The 20,757-nt window shown below is 38.3% G+C and overlaps 1 long non-coding RNA gene across 2 annotated transcripts in view; it reads left to right on the top strand.

Annotated features, from left to right (window-relative positions):
• LOC134735473 (uncharacterized) overlaps nt 1–20,757 on the top strand; it is a 303,786-nt gene that overhangs the window by 146,332 nt on the left and 136,697 nt on the right. The gene's annotated exons all lie outside the window — the stretch shown is intronic.

Genomic DNA, 20,757 nt, shown 5'->3' with positions numbered 1-20,757 from the left:
GTGTCATATGAAAGTAGTAGGTATACTTTTTTCATAGCATTTAATATTCCTTTATCCTTAAATTTTTAATAGGTTTTTATATACGAAAGTATATAAAAGTATATACTTTATTATAATTGTCAACTGTATTTTTGTAGTTTTCTTCTCTCACATTTCAGAGAGGGGAGAATTTAGCCCTTACTTTGAAAACAAATACACAAGGAAGAAACAAGCTTATTACAGACTAGAATGTTCCTCTATTACATGTACTGATCCAAAACTTTAGTCTAGTTACTCCTCCTGAAGCTCATGTTTAATATTTGGAATAGAAAATGCTTTTCTATTAAAAAATCCAAAAGAAATTAAGATGTTGGGCCAGGCGCGGTGGCTCACGCTTGTAATCCCAGCACTTTGGGAGGCCGAGGTGGGCGGATCACGAGGTCAGGAGATCGAGACCACGGTGAAACCCCGTCTCTACTAAAAATAAAAATTAGCCGGGTGTGGTGGCGGGAGCCTGTAGTCCCAGCTACTTGGAGAGGCTGAGGCAGGAGAATGGCGTGAACCCGGGAGGCGGAGCTTGCAGTGAGCCGAGATTGCACCACTGCACTCCAGCCTGGGCGACAGAGCGAGACTCCGTCTCAAAAAAAAAAAAAAAATGAAATTAAGATGTTGATTTTTTTCCCATAAGATCTCTGTTGTGGTGACTGCAGTGACTGTAATATCTTCTGTCATTGCATTTGTAACGGCTTCATCAAAAATGAGATTGCCTCCCAAAGGGTGGGCTGGAAGTTCCCCATCTGCAGTCATTGCTTGGGCAGCATCTATCCTCTATTTCCACAACCCACCATGTTTTCTGGAATAATATGGGTGCTCTTAGTAACTCATGCAAGGGTGGCTGTTGAAACTCTGACCGGGTCATTTTGCTTCTGTATGTTGTTGATTGTATAACTTGCAACCAGTGGCAGAGCTCAATGGAGAACTTTCCACCTTCTGTCCACCCTGCTCTCTTCTGGCCACAGCCAAGAGCTCTAGATTACAGAGATTCTGACTGGTGAATTTGGAAGTACTCACTTCATTTCCCAGGAGGTCCAATTCAGGATATACCTCTAGTTTAGAGCTGGTTGTGAGAGTTATGCAAACTAGCAACAAAACTGGGAGATTCCAGACGCCATTGCCCTGAAGGCCTTGGGCACAGCCCCGGGAGTGCCTGGCTGTGTGGACTTGGAGCTGAGGGCCCTGGGACTGTATGTGACACCACTACTCAACACACAAGAGATTCCCAGCTTAGCGCAAAATAGGTTTTTGTTTGATTCCTTCCCAGTGTTTACCTAATTTAAACTCTGTACTCTAATTTAAACAATTGGTATGTTTGCTCTCAATAAATCAAAATGAGATGTTCTGAATAATCCATTTGGTACCAATGGGGAAAAAAAAAACCCACTGTTGAAATGTATGATTGTTATTTTGGTGAAAACGTAAAGAATAAAATTATTCTATTTATGAAGACCCTGATTCTGGTTCTCTTTTCTCTCATTTCTAGCTTATAATTCTGGCTTTAAAATCCTAGATGAGTTTCCTGCCAAAATGTACAGTCTCTGTTTGTGACTGAATAGCTCAGAATATTTTTTTTTCATATAAAGGAGAATTCCCTTATTCCATCCAAAGGATTATAAGACCTCAGTATGTATGTTGCTGCTGAGCTCAAGATCCTTAAAAGCCAGTTTTGGTTTGCTGCGACTTATCTGAGGTTTTTCACTACGTCCAACTCCACCCTTATTTCATACATATTCTCAGAAGCAAATGTTTTAGAAGAGTGCAAACGCCATGAACACTACTTGGATGGGGTTGTCTCTCAGCCCCTGGGCATCCTGAAATACTCAAGACTGCTTTTGCTTGCATGAGCAGGTTTTATTGAATTAGGTTCTGATTTCTTGATGAAGGACCTCATCTGTATTGTATTTGCCATAAGCAATGCAATTGATACCCTTTGGACACATCCACAGACTGTAGGCCATGTGATATTGGCCTTTAGGTAAGTCAGAATTGAAATATTACATTTTCCCACCAAGGCATACCTGACTCTGAGCTCTTGGCACAGAGCTCAACTTATCAATTAGAGAGAAAGATGGTGACCAGGGAACTCCAGTCACTTGTGGATCATTGTGGGCAACATGAAGCCAGGAATCAAAATGCAGCCATTTCATCTTTGTTCACATTTTATCACACACGTTTACAGGAAATTCGTAAGATGCTTCATCTAGTGCTCCAAAATCACATACACTTCCTCTTCTTCTGGAGGGGATGGGATTCAGAGAAGGTAGGGGCTTGTACACTTCTGGCTCCATCTTCTTCTCTATAGTTTTATCATAGATCTGCATAAGAAAGCCAGCTGTCAGTAAGCCTTTCCTCATACTTAGCAACACCGTTGTAGCTAACAGCACAGCACAGCTAACACAGCACGGCACAGCACAGCTAACACAGCACGGCACAGCATAGCTAAGAACACTATTGTAGCTTCAACAGCACAGCACACTGTTTCTCTGCTTAGTGAGGTGTTGAGGGTGGCAGAGAATAAAGATAGAAACGTGTCCTTGGAGACAGGAAACTTATTATCTAGTTGGAGTGAGTCCTCCTGTGACCTCTTGGCACTGGAGTTTCCCATGAGTAAAATGAGAGTACTGGACACCCTCAGGCAGGAGGCAGGATGGAGAGTGGAGCAAGATAGACTCACCTGGGTTCACATTCTGGTTCTACTGTTTGTTTCCAGCTCTTAGACCTCAGGCCACTTTCCCAGTTTCTCTAAAATGAGGCAAATAATACGTAACTTATAAAGATATTAGGATCAGAGGTAGTATATACAGAACATCGAATTTTTCCTAGGCACTTAATAAGCAGTAGCTATTACTATTATTACCTACTTCAGTGTGTGTGTTAGAAACTTTGTGCATCCAAAGAGCATCATCTACTCATTCCCTGAGCGCCTATCTTTTGATTAACTTATGTTTCTTTTCCGTCAATATCTCCTGTTATCTTTAGGGAGATGTGTAGGCAAAAATGAACCTAAATGCAATTCTTTTGCCTCACTATTATTTGGAGTTTAGTTCTGCCAATATTTTTTGAACTTAAGTTACGTTTATTAAGTCTATTTTGTGCCAGGCAGTGTGTGCCATGTGCTAGGAATACAAGAATGACTGGGTGTACTCTGTCTGCCAAGTGCTATTAATTCTGGTGAAAGAGAAGAGAGAGAAAGAAACAGAATATTTCAATGCAATTTGATCAGTGCTATGCACAGGGTGTGGCAGACACTTGGTTTCCTCCCCAGTAATAGTTCTGTCTTCTTTGTAGTTGATAGAACTCTGATTTTGTTCTGACTGACAGAGTGTCCAGTTAGATTCTCACATCCCTAGGCTCCCTTTATGCTAGGTGTGGCTGTGTGATGGAGATCTGACCAGTAGGGCACATGCAGAGGTCTGATGGAGATTCTGATAGAATTGTAGTCCTGATAATTTGGGATTAATACGGGGGACTCTGCCCTTCTACTTTTTTCCTATCTTGAACATGAGCATAGTGCCCAATGATGCAGCAGCTATCTTGTGATTATGAGAGAGACAACCCTGAGGGAAAGTGAGAGAATTCCAGAGATACCAGCCCTGATGCCACTGAGCTACTGAACCAATGCCAGCCGCTATCTGGATCCAAAATCTTGTTATGTGAGAAAAATACACTTGTATTTGTTTGAGCGGCTGTGAAGCAAGTTTTCTACTACTTGCAACCAAAGACATCCCTAAATGTCTACAGGCATAAGGAAGAAAAAGTCGTATTTCTTGTATAATACAAAGTAGCTTGGAGGAAGCAGCCACTTTAGCCAGAACATCTGCCCTCTGGTGGATGCACAGTGCTGGGCAAATGGCCTCTCCTTTGGCAGTGAGGAATTTCCTATCCATTGTGTACTGTTTAAAACACTTCTCAGGCTGCAATCGATAGAGACAAAAAAAAAACAAACAAAAGAAAAAACAACAAAAAAAACACTTGTGGGAACCTTCCTCCTGAGAGACTTCTGTCTAATTGGAGACATGTTCCTGTACAATCTTTAATGCAATTAGTCACAATATCACCTGAGTGACCCCTTGGGCTGAGGGACCTCACGGTTCCCTCTGACTTAGATCACGCCAGAGCCATCCGCAGTCCACGTTTCAGGTTAAACCTTTCCTGCATTTTCCAGAAGTAGGGCCTTGGAAACCCTGACCGTGGCCAGATTCACAGATATGCAGCTGCCAAGACTAACAGACTGGTAGACAGTCTTTTCGCTGCCCTCACAAACTCCCAAAGAGATACCTGTTTTTTCCAGTAATTCACTTTCTCTCTCTCTCTCTCTGTCTCACCCTTTTCTTTCTCAGGCACAAGTTGAGAGTCTCACAGATGGTTTTGGGGAAAATAACTGCTTGTTCTCAAACATGCTGTTGGGAGACACATTCCTCTCCCTCCCTCCCTCCCTCCCTCCCTCCCTGCACAGTTCCTGGCCTGCCTTGGTCCTGTCTCCAGGAGATCATGACGCTGCAGCCTCATTCTGCAAGTCCCCATACCTTCCAGCAGTCCTGCTGGCAGTCTGGGCTGCTAGCATTTACATTTTTCTTCTAAGTATCTTGGCAAATAGGAGGCTTTGCCTCTCTGTTTTGAGCCTGGCTTTTAATTGTTAGGCTGAAGGGAACATTTAGCTTTGTGCCCACAAACACACAGACTTCAGGGAGCCCTTCCATCTCTTCCTCCCATGCCTACCTGTAATTGCTGAGGTGTGGCTCAGGGTGCAAAACAAACAACCACAGAGGGAGCTGGTTTGAATTAGAGCTTCATTTGTGAGGAGGTGAGACAGGATCAGCTGGGCATCCATAGGCTGTGAGTTGGCATTGAGGGCTGGAAAAGAAGCCTTAGGGGACCCATGACAATGCTGTAGCTATGATCCAAAGTAAGGACAAGCACAATGTGAGTTCCCAAGTTTAGTTTTGGTGAATTCCAGGCAGGTGAGGAGACCGGGAACTGTAAGCAAACACTTAGAGAAAGTGAATTCAGACGTCACCAGTGACAATAACCATTGGCATAAAAGGCAAGTGGCAGCTGACATTTAGAAGAGACAAGGTATGTGTTAAAGTATGGTCTTGTCTGAGTTTTCAAAGGCCCTGAAATAAGTAAAACTGCCCCTAACTAACACTCATTCCTGCCTCTGCCTTAAACTTTATGTAAACTTCTGAGTCTTGGTTTCTTCACCGATAACTTAGGTGAAGTATGTAAGTTCTTCTCACAGGATTGTTTTGAAACTTACATAAATTGACATCTTCAAGAGAACTTTATAATCTGTATTATTCCTCACAAATTAAATTTTTTATTTCTTTTATAATTTTTAATGATTTTTATTAAGGTATAGTTGATAAATAAAAATTGCATATATTTACACTATACAACATGATGTTTTGATGTATGTATACATTGTGAAATAAATAGCTTAGTAACACGTCTGTAACCTCACATGCTTATCATTTTTGTTGTGAGAACATTTATCTACTCCCTTGGCAATATTCGAGTCTACAATGCATTATTATCAACTACAGTCATCATGCTCTATAATACATCTCTAGAAATTATTTATCCTGCTTAACTGAAGTTTTGTATTCTTTGACCAACATCTCTCCATCCCTCTAACTTCTTCCCCCTGAAAAATCACCACCCTACTCTCTGCATTAATAAGTTCACAACTTTTTTAGATTTCTTGTATAAGTGAGCTCATGCAGTGCTTGTTTTTCTGTTCTTGGCTTATTCTACTTAACATAATGCCTTTTAGGTTTATCCGTGTATTTCCCACTTTTTAAAGCCTCAATAGTATTCCATTGTGTGTGTGTGTGTTTGTGTGTGTGTGTGTGTGTATCACATTTTTTTAATCCATTCATCTGTAGATTAACACACATAGGTTGATTCCACGTCTTGGTTATTGGGAATATATATACACATACCCAATAGTGGGGTTACTGAATCACATGGTAGTTCAGTTTTTATTTTTTTGAGGAATGTTAATATTGTTTTCCCTAATGACTTAATTTACATTCCCACCAACAAGTGTGCAAGGGTTCCTCTATCTTCACTTCCTTGTTAATGCTTATATTTTGTCTTTTTTGGTAGCAGCCATTTTAATAGGCATGAGGTGATATCTCACTGTACTTTTGATTAGTGATGTTGAAGATTTTAAAAATATGACTGTTGGCCATTTCTATGTCTTCTTTTGAGAAATGTTTATTCAAGTCCTTTGCCTATTTTTTAACCTTATCATTTTCTTGCCATTGAATTGTTTGAGTTCCCTATAAATTTTGGAAATTAATCCCTGATCAGAAGAATGGTGTGCAAATATTTTCTTCCATTTCATGGGCTGCCTTTTCACTCTGTAGATTGTCTCCTTTGCTGTAAAGAAGCTTTTTAGTTGAATAAAATCTCTTTTGTCTATTTTTGCTTTTGCTGCCTGAGCTTTTGAAGTCATACCCAAAAATATCATTGCCCAGACCAATGTCATGGTGATTTTCCCCTATGTTGTCTTTTGATAGTTTTACAGTTTCAGGTCTTACGTTTAAGTCTTTAATCCATTTTGAGTTGATTCTTGTACATGGCATGAGATGAGGGTCCAATTTCAATTTTTTTTTGCTTGTGGATATTTAGTGTTCCCAACACCATTTATTGAAGAGATTGTTCTTTCTTCATTGCATGTTCCTGGGCACCTTGTCAAAGATCAGTTAACTGTAATTGTGTAGATTTATTTCTGGCTTTGCCATTCAATTAAATTGTTTCATGTACCTGTTTTTATTCCAGTACCATGCTGTTTTGATTATTATAGCTTTGTAGTATTTTTTAAAACCAGGTAGTGTGATGTCTCCAGGTTTGCTCTTTTTGCTCCAGACTGCCTTGGTTATGCAGAATCTCTTGTGATTCCATGTAAAGGATTGTTTACTATTTCTGTGAAAAATGTCATTGGAATTTTGATTGCATTGAATCTGGATCACTTTGGGTAGTCTAAACATTTTAACAACATGAATTTCTCCAACTCATGAATTTGGGATACCTTTCCATTTTTTTTTGTCTTCAATTTTATCAATGTTTTATGGTCTTCAGTGTACAGGTATTTTACCTCTATTTCTACATATTTTACACATATTTTAAAGTTATTGTAAATGGAATTGTTTTCTTAAATTATTTTGCAAATGGTTTGTTGTTAATGTATACAAATCTACTGACTTTTGTATGTTGATTTAGTATCCTTCACCTTTACTGAATTTATCAGTTCTGAAAGTTTTTGGATGGAGTCTTTGGAATTTTCCATATATAAGATTACATCATCTGCAAACAGAGACAATTTTACTTTTTTCTTGTCCAATTTGGATGCCTTGTGTTTATTTTTCTTAATATAATTGCGGTAACTAGCACTACCATACTATATTGAATAGAAGTGATGAGAGTGGGCATCCATCTTGTTCCTGATTTTAGAATAAAAGCTTTCTGCTTTTCACCATTTAGTATAATGTTAAATGTGGGCTTGTTATAAATGGCTCTTATTATGTGGAGGTATATTCCTTCTATACCTAATTTGTTGAAGAGTTTTTATTGTGAAAAGATGTTGAATTTTATCAAATGCTTTTTCTACATCTCTTGGGATGAGCATATGATTTTTATCATTCATTTTATCAATGTAGTGTGTTACATGTATTGAACTGCATATGTTGAGCTATCTTTGCATCTCCCCAAACAAAATATAAATCTCATTTAATCATGGTATGTAAATCTTTTTATGGGCTGTTAAATTCAGTTTGCCAGTGTTTTTTAAGGATTTTTGCATATATCTTTATCTGAAACATTGACCTGTAATTTTCTTTTCTTATAATGTCTTTGGCTTTGATACAGACTAATGCTAGACTTGTAAGATGAGTTTAGAAGTGTTCTCACTGCTTCAATATTTTAGAAGAGTTTGAGAAGGATTGGCATGAATTCTTTTTTAAATGTTTGGTAGAAATTACCAGGGAAACCATCAATTGCTGAACTTTTCGTTGGGAGGTTTTTGATTACTGATTTAGTCTCTTTACTTGTTATTGGTCAGTTCAGATTTTCTATTTCTTTATGACTCAGTCTTAGTGGGTTGTGCGTTTCTAGGAATTTATCCATTTTTCTGGGTTATCCAATTTGTTGATATATAATTGTTCAGAGTAGTCTTATATTTTTTTTTTGTAGCATCAGTTGTAATGTATCCTAATTTATATGTAATTTTAAGTATATGTGTCTTATCTCTTTTTTCCGTAGGTTTGTCAGTTTTGTTTATTTTGCCAAAATATTAACTCTTCAGTCTCATTGATATTTTTTATTGTTTTCCTAGTCTCTGTTTTTGCTGTAATTTTTATTATTTCCATCTTTCTGATGACCTTGGGCTTAGATTGTTTTTCTTTTTCTAGTTCCTTGAGGTATAAAGTTAGGTTGTTTATTTGAGATCTTTATTCTTTTTTTTGACAGAGTCTCTCTCTGTCGCCCAGGCTGGAGTGCAGTGGCTCGATCTCGGCTCACACCAAGCTCCGCCTCCCGGGTTCATGCCATTGTCCTGCCTCAGCCTCCCAAGTAGCTGGGACTACAGGAGCCTTCCACCACGCCTGGCTAATTTTTTGTATTTTTAGTAGAGACAGGGTTTCACCATGTTAGCCAGGATGGTCTCAATCTTCTGACCTGGTGATCCGCCCACCCCGGCCTCCCAAAGTGTTGGGATTACAGGCGTGAGCCACTGCACCCGGCCTGTTCTTTCTTAATGTAGGAACTTATGGCTATAAATTTCCTTCTTAAAAGTGATTTTTGTTGTAACTCATAAGTCTTGGTATATCGTGTTTCCATTTTTCTTAGTCTCAACATATCTTTTGATTTCCGTTTTATTTCTTCTTTAACCCATTGGCTGTTCCAAAGTGTGTTGTTTAATTTCCACATATTTGTGAATTTCTAATTTTCTTTCTGTTACTTATTTCTAGTTTAACAACAGCATTGTGGTCAGAAGAGATACTTGCTATGATTTGAATCTTCTTGAATTTGTTAAGACTTCTTTTGTGGCCTAAAATAATCTATGCTAGAGAATGTTCTGGGTGCAATTGAAAAGAATGTATATTGTACTGCTCTTAAAAGTATATGTCTTTTAAATTTTTAAAATTTTTGTGGGTACATAGTAGGTATGTGTATTTATAGGGTACATGAGATGTTTTGATACAGCCAAGCAATGTGAAATAAGCACATCATGAAGAATGGGTATCCATTCCTTCAAGAATTTTTTCACTGAGTTGCAAACAATCCAATTACTCGCTTTAAGTTATTTTAAAATATACAGTTACTATGGACTATAGTCACCCTGTTGTGCTATCAAATTCATTCATTCTTACTCAGTCTCATTCATTCTTTCTATTTTTTTGTACCTATTAACCATCCCTACCTCCTCTCCAGCCCCCAAAACCTTTCATAGCCTTTAGTAACCATCCTTCTACTCTGTGTTCATGAGTTCATTTGTTTTTTGATTTCCAGATCTCACAAATAAGTGAGAACATGCAATGTTTGTCTTTCTGTGCTTGGTTTATTTCTCTAAACATAATGAGCTCCAGTTTCATCTATGTTGCAAATGACTGCATCTCATTCTTTCTTATGGCTGAACAGTACTTCGTTGTATATATGTACCACATTTTCTTTATCTATTTACCTGTTAATGGACACTTAGGCTGCTTCCAAATCTTAGCTATTGTAAACAAACATAGGAGTGCAGACATCTCTTTCATATACTGATTTCCTATATTTTGGGTATACACCCAGCAGCATGATTGCTGAATCATATGATAGCTCAATTTTTAGTGTTTTAAGAAGCCTCTGAACTCTTCTCCACAATCGTTGTACTAATTTACATCCCCACCAACAGTGTACAAGGTTTCCCTCTTCTCCACATCCTCCCCAGCATTTGCTATTGCCTATGTTTTGAATATAAGCTATTTTAACTGGGTGAGATGATATCCCATCATAGCTTTGATTTTCATTTCTCTGATGGTCAGTGATGTTGAGCACCTTTTCATAAGTGTGATTTCCATTTGTTTGTTTTCTTTTGAGAAATGTCTATTCATTTTTTCCCATTTTTTGATCAAATTATTAGATATTTTCCTGCAGAGATGTTTGATCTTCTTGTATATTCTGGTTATTAATCCCTTATCAGATGAGTAGTTTCCAAATATTTTCTCCATTTCTTGGATTGCCTCTTCACTTTGTTGATTGTATCCTTTGCTATGCAGCAGCTTTTTGATGTGATCCCATTTGTCCATGTTTGCTTTGGTTGCCTGTGCTTGTGGGGTATTGCTCAAGAAATTTTCACCCAGACCAATGTCCTGGAGATTGTTCTCCATAATTTTCTTGTAGGAATTTCATGGTTTGATGCCTTAGACTTAAATGTTTAATCCATTTTGATTTGATTTTTGTATATGACAAGAGATGGGGCTCTGGTTTCATTCTTCTGCATATGGATATTCAGTTTTCCCAGTATCATTTACTGAAGATATTTCCTTTTCCCCAGTGTATGTTCTTGATACCTTTGTCAAAAATGAGTTCACTGTAGGTGTATGGATTTGATTCTGGTTTCTCTATTCTGTTCCATTGGTCTATGTGTCTGTTTTGTGCTAGTACCATGTTGTTGGGTTACTGTAGCTCTGTAGTATAAATTGAAGTTAGTTATATAGTTTGCCTTTGTCCCCACCCAAATCTCATCTTAAATTGTAGTTCCCATAATCCCAATGTGTCATGGGAGGGACCTGGTGGAGGTAATTGAATCATGAGGGCAGTTACTCTCATGCTGTTCTTGTGATACTGAGTGAGTTCTCATGAGATCTGATGGTTTTATAAGGGGCTTTTTCCCCCCTGGCTTACACTTCTCCTTGCAGCTGCCATGTGAAGAAGGCCATGTTTTCTTCCCCTTCTGCAATGATTGTAAGTTTTCTGAGGCCTCCCCAGCCATGGTGAACTGTGAGTCAATTAAACTTCTTTCCTTTATAAATTACCCAGTGTTGAATATGTCTTTATTAGCAGTGTGGGCATGGATTGATACAGTCAGGTAATGTGTTTCCTCCAGTTTTGTTCTTTTTGCTTAGGATAGCCTTGGCTATTCTGGGTCTTTTGTGGTTCCATATAAATTTTAGTTTTTTTGTAATTTCTGTGAAGAATGTCATTGGTATTTTGATAGAGATTCCATAGGATAGTATGGACATTATAACAATATTGATTCTTCCAATCCCTGAATATGGAATACTTTCCCATTGTGGGGGTCCTCTTCAATTTCTTTCAACAGTGTTTTATAGTTTTCATTATAGACATCTTTTATTTCCTTGGTTAAGTTAATTTCTAGGTATTTAATTTTAGTTGTGGCTATTGTAAATGGAATTAGGTTTTTATGTCTTTTTCACATTGTTGACGGTTGGCATATAGAAATTCAACTTTATTAAATTTAGTTATCTGTTCAAATGTCAAAAGTATTGTTCAATTCAGTTTGCTAGTATTTTGCTGAGGATTTTTTTTGCATCAATATTAATCAGAAATATTGACCCATAGTTGTCCTTTTGGATGTGTCCTTGTCTCGTTTTGGTATCAGGGTAAAACTGCCGTCATAGGATGAGTTCAGAAGTATCCCTCCTCCTCTGTTTTTCACAATAGTTGGAGTATAATTGTATGAGTTCTTTAAATGTTTAGGAGAATTCATCAGTGAAGTCATCAGGTCCCGGGCTTTTCCTTACCAGAAGACTTTTTATTACAGCTTCAATCTCATTACTTGTCATTGGTCTGTTCAGGTTTTGGATTTTTTTCCTGGTTCAAGCTTGTTATATTGCATATATCTAGGAATTCATACATTTTTTTCTAGATTTCTTAATTTATTGGCATATAGTTGCTCATAACAGTCACTAATGATCATTTGAATTTCTGTAGTATCTGTTGTAATGTTTCCTTTTTCATCTGTGATTTTATTTATTTGGATCTTCTCCCTTTTCTCTTAGTCTGGCTAAAAGTTTGTCAATTATGTTTACCTTTTCAAAAATTCAACTTTTTGTTTTATTGATCTTTTGTATTTTTAATTTCAGATTCATTTATTTCTGCTTTATTATTATTTTTATTCTACTACTTTTAGGTGTGGTTTGCTCTTTCTTTTCTAGTTTTATATGATATGTTGTTAGATTGTTTATTTGGAGTGTTTCTTCTTTTTCTATGTAGACACTTATAGCTATAATATTTCCTGCTAGTATTGTTTTTGCTCTATCCCATAGGTTTTGGTATGTTGTGCTTCCATTGTCATTTGTTTAAAAATATTTTTCAATTTCCTTCTTCAGGTCATTCAGAAGCATATTGTTTAATTTCCATGTATTTGTATAGCTTCCAAAATTGCTCTTGTTATTAACTGTTAGTTTTATTTCATTTTGGTCACATAAGATGCTTGATATTATGTCAATTTTTAAATGTTTTCCAACTTGTTTTATGACCTAATGTGTGATCTATCCTTGAGAATGATCCATATGCTAGGGAAAATAATGTATTCTTCAGGTCTTGGATGAAATATTTTGTAAATATCTATTAGATCCATTTGGTCTATGGGGCAGATTAAGCCTGATGTTTCTTTGTTGATTTTCTCTCTAGAAAATCTGTCCAATGCTGAAAGTGAGGTATTGAAGTCTCCAGCTATTGTAGAGTTGTGGTCTATCTCTCTCTTTAGCTCTAATATTTCCTTTTTATATATGGGTACTCCAGTGTTGGGTGCATGTATATTTAACATTGTTATATCTCCTTGCTGAATTGACCCCTTTATTATTATATAGCAACACTTTTTGTCTCTTCCTATAGTTTTTGTCTTGAAATCTATTTTCTCTGGTATAAGTATAGCTGAATTTGGTCTGGTTTTCTTTTCTGTTCTAACAGAATGGCACTGAGGTCCATGCCTCACAATTGCTCTGTCCTGCCTCAGAACCCAGAGATACTCTCTGAACCACACCACCACTGTTGGGGGTTAGGGAGGGGTGGTATTGGTGATTCAGGACAGTTTTTTCTATCTTTTCAGTGCCTCTTTCAGCAATATGAAGTTCAAACCAGGTACTATGAGTGCTCACTTGACTTTTGGTTCTTATGAAGGTGTTTTTTTTTTTTTTCTGTGTAGATTGTTGCTAACTTTGTGTCTTTGCAGGGCAGGTGGGAGGGGGAAGGGACAATCAGTGGAGCTTTCTATTGCACCATCTTGCTCTGCATCTCTTCCCATATATGTCTTATATGTCCATTGGTCATCCGTTATTCAAGTTTGCTGTTTCCTTATTGATTTTCTGTCTGGATGATCTATCCATTGTTGAATATGGGATATTAAAGCTCCCTACCATTTTTTTTTTCTATTCCTTCTTTTAGTTCTGTCAATATTTGCTTTATATATTTAGGTGCTTCAATGTTGGGTGCATATATATTTACATTTGTTATATCCTCTTGATGAATTGACCCTTTTATCATTATATGATAACCTTCTTTGTTTTGTTTTACACTTTTTGACTTAATGTCTATTTTTTTCTGGTATAAGAATAGCTACCTTTGCTCTTTTTTGATTTCTATTTTTATGGATTATTATTTTCCATCTCTTACCTTTTAGTAGATGTGTGAAAGCTGAAGTGAGCTTCTTGTACACAGCATGTAGTCAGATCTTCTTTCTGTATCCATTCAACCATGCTATGTCTTTTGATTGGAAATTTAATACATTTACAATTAGTGTGATCATTGATAGCTAAGGACTTAGTATGCCATTTTGTTGTTTTCTGATTTTATTGTTCTTCCTTTCTTGCTGTCTTCTTTTGTGATTTAATGATTTTCTGAAGTAGGGAGCTTTGATCTTTTGTGAGCCTAGTACAGGACTTTTCTTTGCAGTTACCATGAGGCTAACATTTTATAACATCCAATTTTAAGCTGATAATAACTTAACTTTGATCCCATACAAAACACTGCACTTTTACTTCTTATCCCCACATTTTATGTTGTTAATATCAACATGTACATATTTTATATATTGTGTATCCATTAAGAAAGTATCATCATCATTTTAATACTATTGTCTTTTAACTTTTATTCTAGAGTCAGAAGTGATTTATGCATCATCATTAAAGTATTCTGAATTTTACCATATTCTTGCCTTTACAATGAGTTTTCTAGTTTCATATGTTTTCATGTTTCTAGTCAGCATACTTTCATGTCAACTCAAAGAACTTCCTTTACCATTCTTGAAGACAGTTTTAGCAGTGATAAACTCACACAGCTTTTGTTTGTCTGGGAAAGTCCTTATCTCTCCTTCATTTCCGAAGGATGGTCTTGCCAGGCATATTATTCTTGATTGGCAGATTTCTCCTTCAGAATTTTAAATTTATTATCCCACTCTCTCCTGTACTGCAAGATTGCTGCTGAAAAATCTGCTATTTGTCTTCAAGTGTTTATATTTTATGTTTCAAGTTGCTTTTCTCTTGCTGCTTTTGCAATTCTTTTTTTTTTTGTCTTTGACCTTCAAAAATTTTATTATAATGTGTCTTGGTCAAGATCTCTTTGTATTTAATCTATTTGGTGCTCTGAGAGCTTATGGATTCGAATGTTCATTTTCTTCTCCAGATTTGGAAAGCTTTCTCTGATTACATCTTTAAATAAACTTTCTGCTCCTGTTTCTTTCTTTATCTGTTTCTTCTTAGATTCTCATATTGCATAAATTGGTTAACTTGATGGTGTCCCATAATTCCTACAAACTTTATTCACTCATTTACATTGTTTTTTCTTATTGTTCCTGACACTGGGTAATTTTGAATGAACTGTCTTAATCTCATTGACTATTTTTTCTGCTTGATTGAGTCTGCTGTTGAATCTCTCTATGAAATTTTTAAAGTTAGTCATTGTGTTTTTTAGCTCAGACCAGAATTCCTTCTTGTTTTTCTATTTTTTCTATCTATTTGTTGAACTTCCCAGTTTATTTGTGTGTTGTTCATGATTTCAATTAATTGTCCTCTTGTAGCTCATTGAACTTCTTCAAAATGATTGTTTTGAATTCTTTGTCAGATAGTTAATATTGATTTAATTAGGGCTGGCCACAGGTGCTTTATTTCTTTGATGGTGTCATGTTTCCCTGATTGTTCATAATCCTTGTGGCCCTGCATTGCTGTCTGTGCATTTGAAGAATTAGGAATTTATTGCAGTCTTTAAAGACTGGATTTGGCAGAAAAAGCTCTTCACCAATCAGTCTGTCCAGAGGTTCTGGGCAGGCTTTCTAGCATGGTCCCCAGGAAGGCTTTCTGTTGTAGTCCTTGGCCAGGCTGTCCTGATGCCTGGGTCAGCAGGTGGGTGGTCCTGGCCCCTGGATATGTGAGATTAAGCCTGGATTCTGGGTCCACAGAGGCTAGTCTGGCACCAGGATGATCCACCAGGGTGAACTTGTTGACTGGGTTCACAGGGTTGAGCTAGAGTCTAGGTCCATAAAGGTGATCCTGAAGCCTGAGTCTATAGGGGCAAGCTTGGGTCCTAGGTCTTCGTGGGACAATGTGGCACTAGAGTCCATTGGGGTGGACCTGTTAGCTGGGTCCCAAAAGGGGTCCTAGATCTTGGGTCCACAGGGATGGGCCTGGATCTCGTATCAGCAGGAATTGACCTAGAGCCTGAATCTTCAGGGGCTGGCCTGGCAGTGAGATTGGCCTGAAGCCTGAATCCGTGGGGGATGGCCTGTTGGGTGGGGGAGTGGGCCTAGAGCCTGAATCTGTGGGGACATGCCTAAGTCCTGGGTTCACAGTGGTGTTGGCCTGGGCTATGGAGGCTGGCCTGATATTCAGTTGGACTGGGTTCTTTGTCAGTAGGGGCTAGTGTGGAGCTAGGGTTATGGGTACTAGTGCAATGTTAGGAAGGGTCTAAAGACTGTGTTGGTGAGTCCTTGCCTAGAGTCTGGAGCTAAGGGGGAAGCCTAGAGCTGGGTAGACAGGGGCTGGCCTGGTGCTGGGAGGTGGTTTGGAGCCTGGGGCTGTTGGACCCCGCCTTTTGGTAGGGTGGGCCTGCCATCCTGAGCAGGTCTACAACCTGAGTTTTCAGGAGCTGGCCTAGGGCCTGGTGCCACTGGGACTAGCCTAATAGTGGGTCAGGCTCTGAGACTGAGTCTGAGGGGGCTGAACTGGTACTGGAGTGGGCTGGAGACTGGAGCCCACTGTCCTGGAGTGGGACTGGCCTGGAGACGGGTTGTGGTGTCTTGACTGATGCTGGGTCATACTGGGGTGTGCCCCTTGCTGGAGTCTGAGGCAATGTTCCATTCTGACGTCACTCTTCTCCCCGTGATTCGAAGGGTATCTCTCTCTGATCTATGGGAGGGATGACATGGATAATGCAAAACTCTCCTTTCTACCCTTTTCAATGCTTTTGTTACTTTTGTTCTATATCCAAGTCCTGTAATCTATCACCTGGCTTCCTTAGCTTTTGGAAAGCTGGAAAGCTGAGGCTACATAGAACTAGAACTTAATTTTAGGGGTTCAGAAGATAAGGGCTGTAAATATCCAGTTCTCCTCCACTTCCAGATATACAGCGACTGTGATTCCTCTGTTCCTTGAGGTCAGGCATTGCCTAGAAGTGACTAGAGATGGCCAGTGAGATGCAAGCAGGAATGACATATCTTGTGTAGTCCCCATTAGGCCCTATTACTGGTGTGGGATTTCCTGCTCTCTCCCACTGCCACACCTTCCAAAGGGGCCGTGTGTTTCAGATCGTGCAATGTGTTGGGGAGGTGGTGGGGGGTAGGAGTAGAGGTTGGGGCAGCCTCTGCAAGCCTGGGTTTTGTAGAGTTGCCACAGCAGGGACAGTTGCCCTGGAGAGTATCCTGAACTGCAGAGGATTATTGCGTGAATGAGAAGTAAACATTTATGGTACTGGGTGGGGTAGCACAACAGCATAAACCAGCCCATGCTGAACAGTACAGATACATGGAGATGAGACTTTTGCTCTTCTCTTGGTGGCTTTCCTTGTGCTTTGCCTACGTCTAAGCAGCCAAACCACTGAAGAGTTTCCCACTTCTCTTTTGTTCTTCCTCTATCCAAAACTCAGAATAACAGATGTGTGAAGGATTTCAGCTACTGGAACTGAAGGGAGGAAATGGTTGCTCCTTTTCTCTTCAAAATTAGTCTTGTCAAATTGGTGGTCTCCACAGATGCCAGGTCTGTGTTCTCAGGTACTTCTCCCATTCCACATACGGCCAATCCCAACTTTATCCCAATGCTTCAATTCTCTGAGCAGAACAATGAAAAATAGAAAGTGGCATCCACAGGAGCCAGGGACCCCCCACAGAGGCAGGAGGCATTGTGACACTTTAGGGGTCCAGGTTCCTCTTTGGAAACAAACAGACCCGATGTGTGCCACCCACAAATACAGCTGTTGAGGAAGGAAGGGATGTAGCCACAAACAAAAAATCTGCAGAACTATTTCCTGGCAAGAAATAATGAATGTGGTTTGGTGTTCCCTTGAGCTCCCCCCAGGCCCCAAGGGTATGAAAACAGTATATCTCAAGTGACTAAGAAAGGAAGTGTGTCTGAAATGTACTTTAAATTTTTCCTGTGGGTTTGTGTGCCATCATGTCTTCATTCTACATTTTTTTTCCAAATATACTTTATTCCTGAAGCTTTTGGAATTTGCATCCCAAAATCCATGTGCACATTATTTTGATTTTATTTAATTAGGTGTAATCATAGATTAATATAATTGCCCATAGCATTTACTAAAGGAACTACTGCCACATTTTAAAAAATACTGTAAAATGTAATGGTTACATTTTGCACACCGATTAAAAGTTGGTTAGTATTTAAAACAAATATGTCCAAATCAAAAATGGAAAAAACTTATATTGACAAAAAATACCTTCCCAGGAACATTCTGGCTCTTTATTTCTTTTGCTTTAACTGTGCAATAGGGATAATGACAAGAAACCTTGGAGTATGCCACCTTATCTAAACCATTGGCTGTTAAGAAGTATTCATGATCATTATATTAGTTAAATACAATTAGGAAGTAAACAGGACCTATTGAAATCACGTTCAATTTTGTGATTTTTATTAATTCAACGATAAAAAATTTGGTTAGCTTTGTTTTATTTGAACTCACTCCATTTAATAAATTTTAAAGATTTTTCTTCTCTCCTATTAACTAAATCACATTTCTTAATTTCTAGTACAAAATCCTAACTTCACATTTCTGAACTAGGGGGAGAAAATCTAACTAGAAGTCAAAGTATGGGAACATTCTAAACTCAAATTGAGTCTAATTAAGTTTTCTGTTACATGTGATAACCCAGCATTGATTGTGGCGATAAACGTAACCACTGTGGTAGGGTTTGGGCAGATCTTGTTTTCTTTGAACTGAGAGAGATAAATGCACATCTCTGTGTCCAGCTTTTGTTTACTCAGATCTCATCTTTGGATACTCATTTCTGACCCTTTAGGGTCAATTCCAGATAAAAATTATGACACAGATATCAAGTTAAAACACGGATTTTGGACAAACCCTGTCCTCAGCTGTGCTCATACGGTCCTTATGGCCTTGATAGGAAAACTTGCAGGCAAACCTGCTGACAAGATTTGGCCTGGGGTGGCTAGATCTGAATGGCTATCATGCACAGAATTAGAAATTGCTTAGTTCATTATGAATTCTCAAATTATTCATCATGAGCATCTTTTTGCTGGAGCTGCCAGGTGAAACTAAAAAGTCAAAAGGGACTCTGTAATCTGTTAAATGATTTTAAGCTTAAGGAGAAGCATCCAACTTCTTAAGGTGGATGGGAATCTAGTTGTAAAAACAGGATATGTCTCAACCTATGTCTATTCTTAGAGTCTGCTAAGATTAGTACTTGTCTGGAGTCTCTAAAGGAACATTGTCAGATTTGTCTGAATAAAAAGAATTGATCCTGAAACTATGATCTTTGGAGGCAATTGAGGCTGGGGGAGGAGAAAAAAGTTAGCTTCTCATAATCACAGCCATTCCTAGTCTTCTTGGATTCCCTTACACAGATGGCTATCCATGAAATTGTTTCTTGCACTGGTTTATTTTTCAGTGTCATAGACTAAAACACCTGTTCAAAAAGCTTATTAGCAGTAAGCTGCCAATGGGCCTTTGAATGTTTTAAACAATAGTGTAAGGACGAAAAAGCAACATCTTTTTTTAACACATCACAAGGTTAATGGCTGAATAAAATACAGATTAACAAGAGAAAAGTATACAAATTTATTTAATGTAAGTTTTATGTGACATGGAACCTTCAGAAATGAAGACCCAGAGAAACCGAGAAACCTGTGTATTTTTATACTTAGGTTTGATGAAGAGTGGACAGTCACGGGGAAGTCTGATTGAACAGAGGGGTTATGACCTAATGGTAATAAACTGGGGTAGAGGAACTTAACAAAGCCTGTTCATAATCTTCTTTGTGATCCTGTGTCTTCAAAGATAAGAACATTCCTATCTTCCAAGTATTGGCTGGGCACCTTTCAAACAAGGTGCATGAAACCTTCCTTTATTTTAGAGGAAGGTTGAAGAACTCTTTTATGTCCTTCTTCAGGGGAAAAGGGTAGGAGCATGTGACAGAGACTTTCCAGCTTCAGCTGTTTTCTCAAAATGCCAAGGTGCCACATTTTGGGGTAGTGTGTCCTAAACCCCATCAATATTCTTAAAGAGAATTCTTAATTAAGAGCAGTCTGCACTAACATTTTATAGATTCAAAAGCTTTTCCATTGACCTATTCCATTGGGCACTACTACTGGACTGAAATAATATATTAAGATAAGTGTACCAGTTAAGATAGTCTAAGTAATGCTTGGTTAGAAAAAAACAACAACTAAAATTGTAAAGGTTTAAAACATTTGCTAGTACTTCATGTCCATGGTGGGTTGGCTTGTGGGGGTGGGAGGGTGGGAAAGAAGGATGTGTTCTACATTGTCTTTTGTCAAGAACCCTGATAGGAGAAACTAAATGTCCACACTGCCATAATGTCAAGTCAAAAAAAAAAAAAAAAAAAGAAAGAAAGAAAGTCAGGGTGGGAGGAAATGATGCAGAGCATAAAGGAAGAAAGCAGACGGCATAATGATTCATAAAGCTTCCTCTCAGAAGTGACACACATCACTTCTGCTCACAGATCATTGGCCAAAGATATTTATATGGCTACACCTAACTTCAAGGGGCAGGGAAGTGCAGCCCTGTCTAAGAAAGAAAACTAAGCACTTTGGTGAACAATGTTAATGACTATCAGACTAAACTTTAATTCATGTGAACTCCACTAAATGCTTACGTGTATTTAATGAAGAGTTTATCTGTCAAGTCCCTGTGTCTTACAAAGACAGCTAGAGGCAGCTAGTCTTACACCTGTACTTCTGGTAAATTGTCCTCTCCATAGACATGGAAATTAGCTTCAATGTAGCAGCAAAGCTTAAAGGAGCAGGTGAGTAGTTAGCTAGGAGTATGCCACCATATCTAAGCCACTGGCTGTAGAGTATCATCTATGGGGTCATGCATAGAAGGGGCCAGGGAATGAGCAAGTACAAGATGGCACCCTAGTATAGTAAAAGATAAGACAGGAGTTGAAGTCAGAAGACCAGTTTTAGTCTCTAACTTTGCAATTTACTGCATGAGTGATTATGTGTCCATTGTTTGTCCTCTAGGAGCCTTAGTGTCCCCACCTGAAAGATAAAGAATCAAATG

Source organism: Symphalangus syndactylus, chromosome 21 (assembly GCF_028878055.3).
Source record: "Symphalangus syndactylus isolate Jambi chromosome 21, NHGRI_mSymSyn1-v2.1_pri, whole genome shotgun sequence".
Classification (NCBI taxonomy): domain Eukaryota; kingdom Metazoa; phylum Chordata; class Mammalia; order Primates; family Hylobatidae; genus Symphalangus; species Symphalangus syndactylus.
This window is presented reverse-complemented; position numbering and strand designations above follow the sequence as displayed.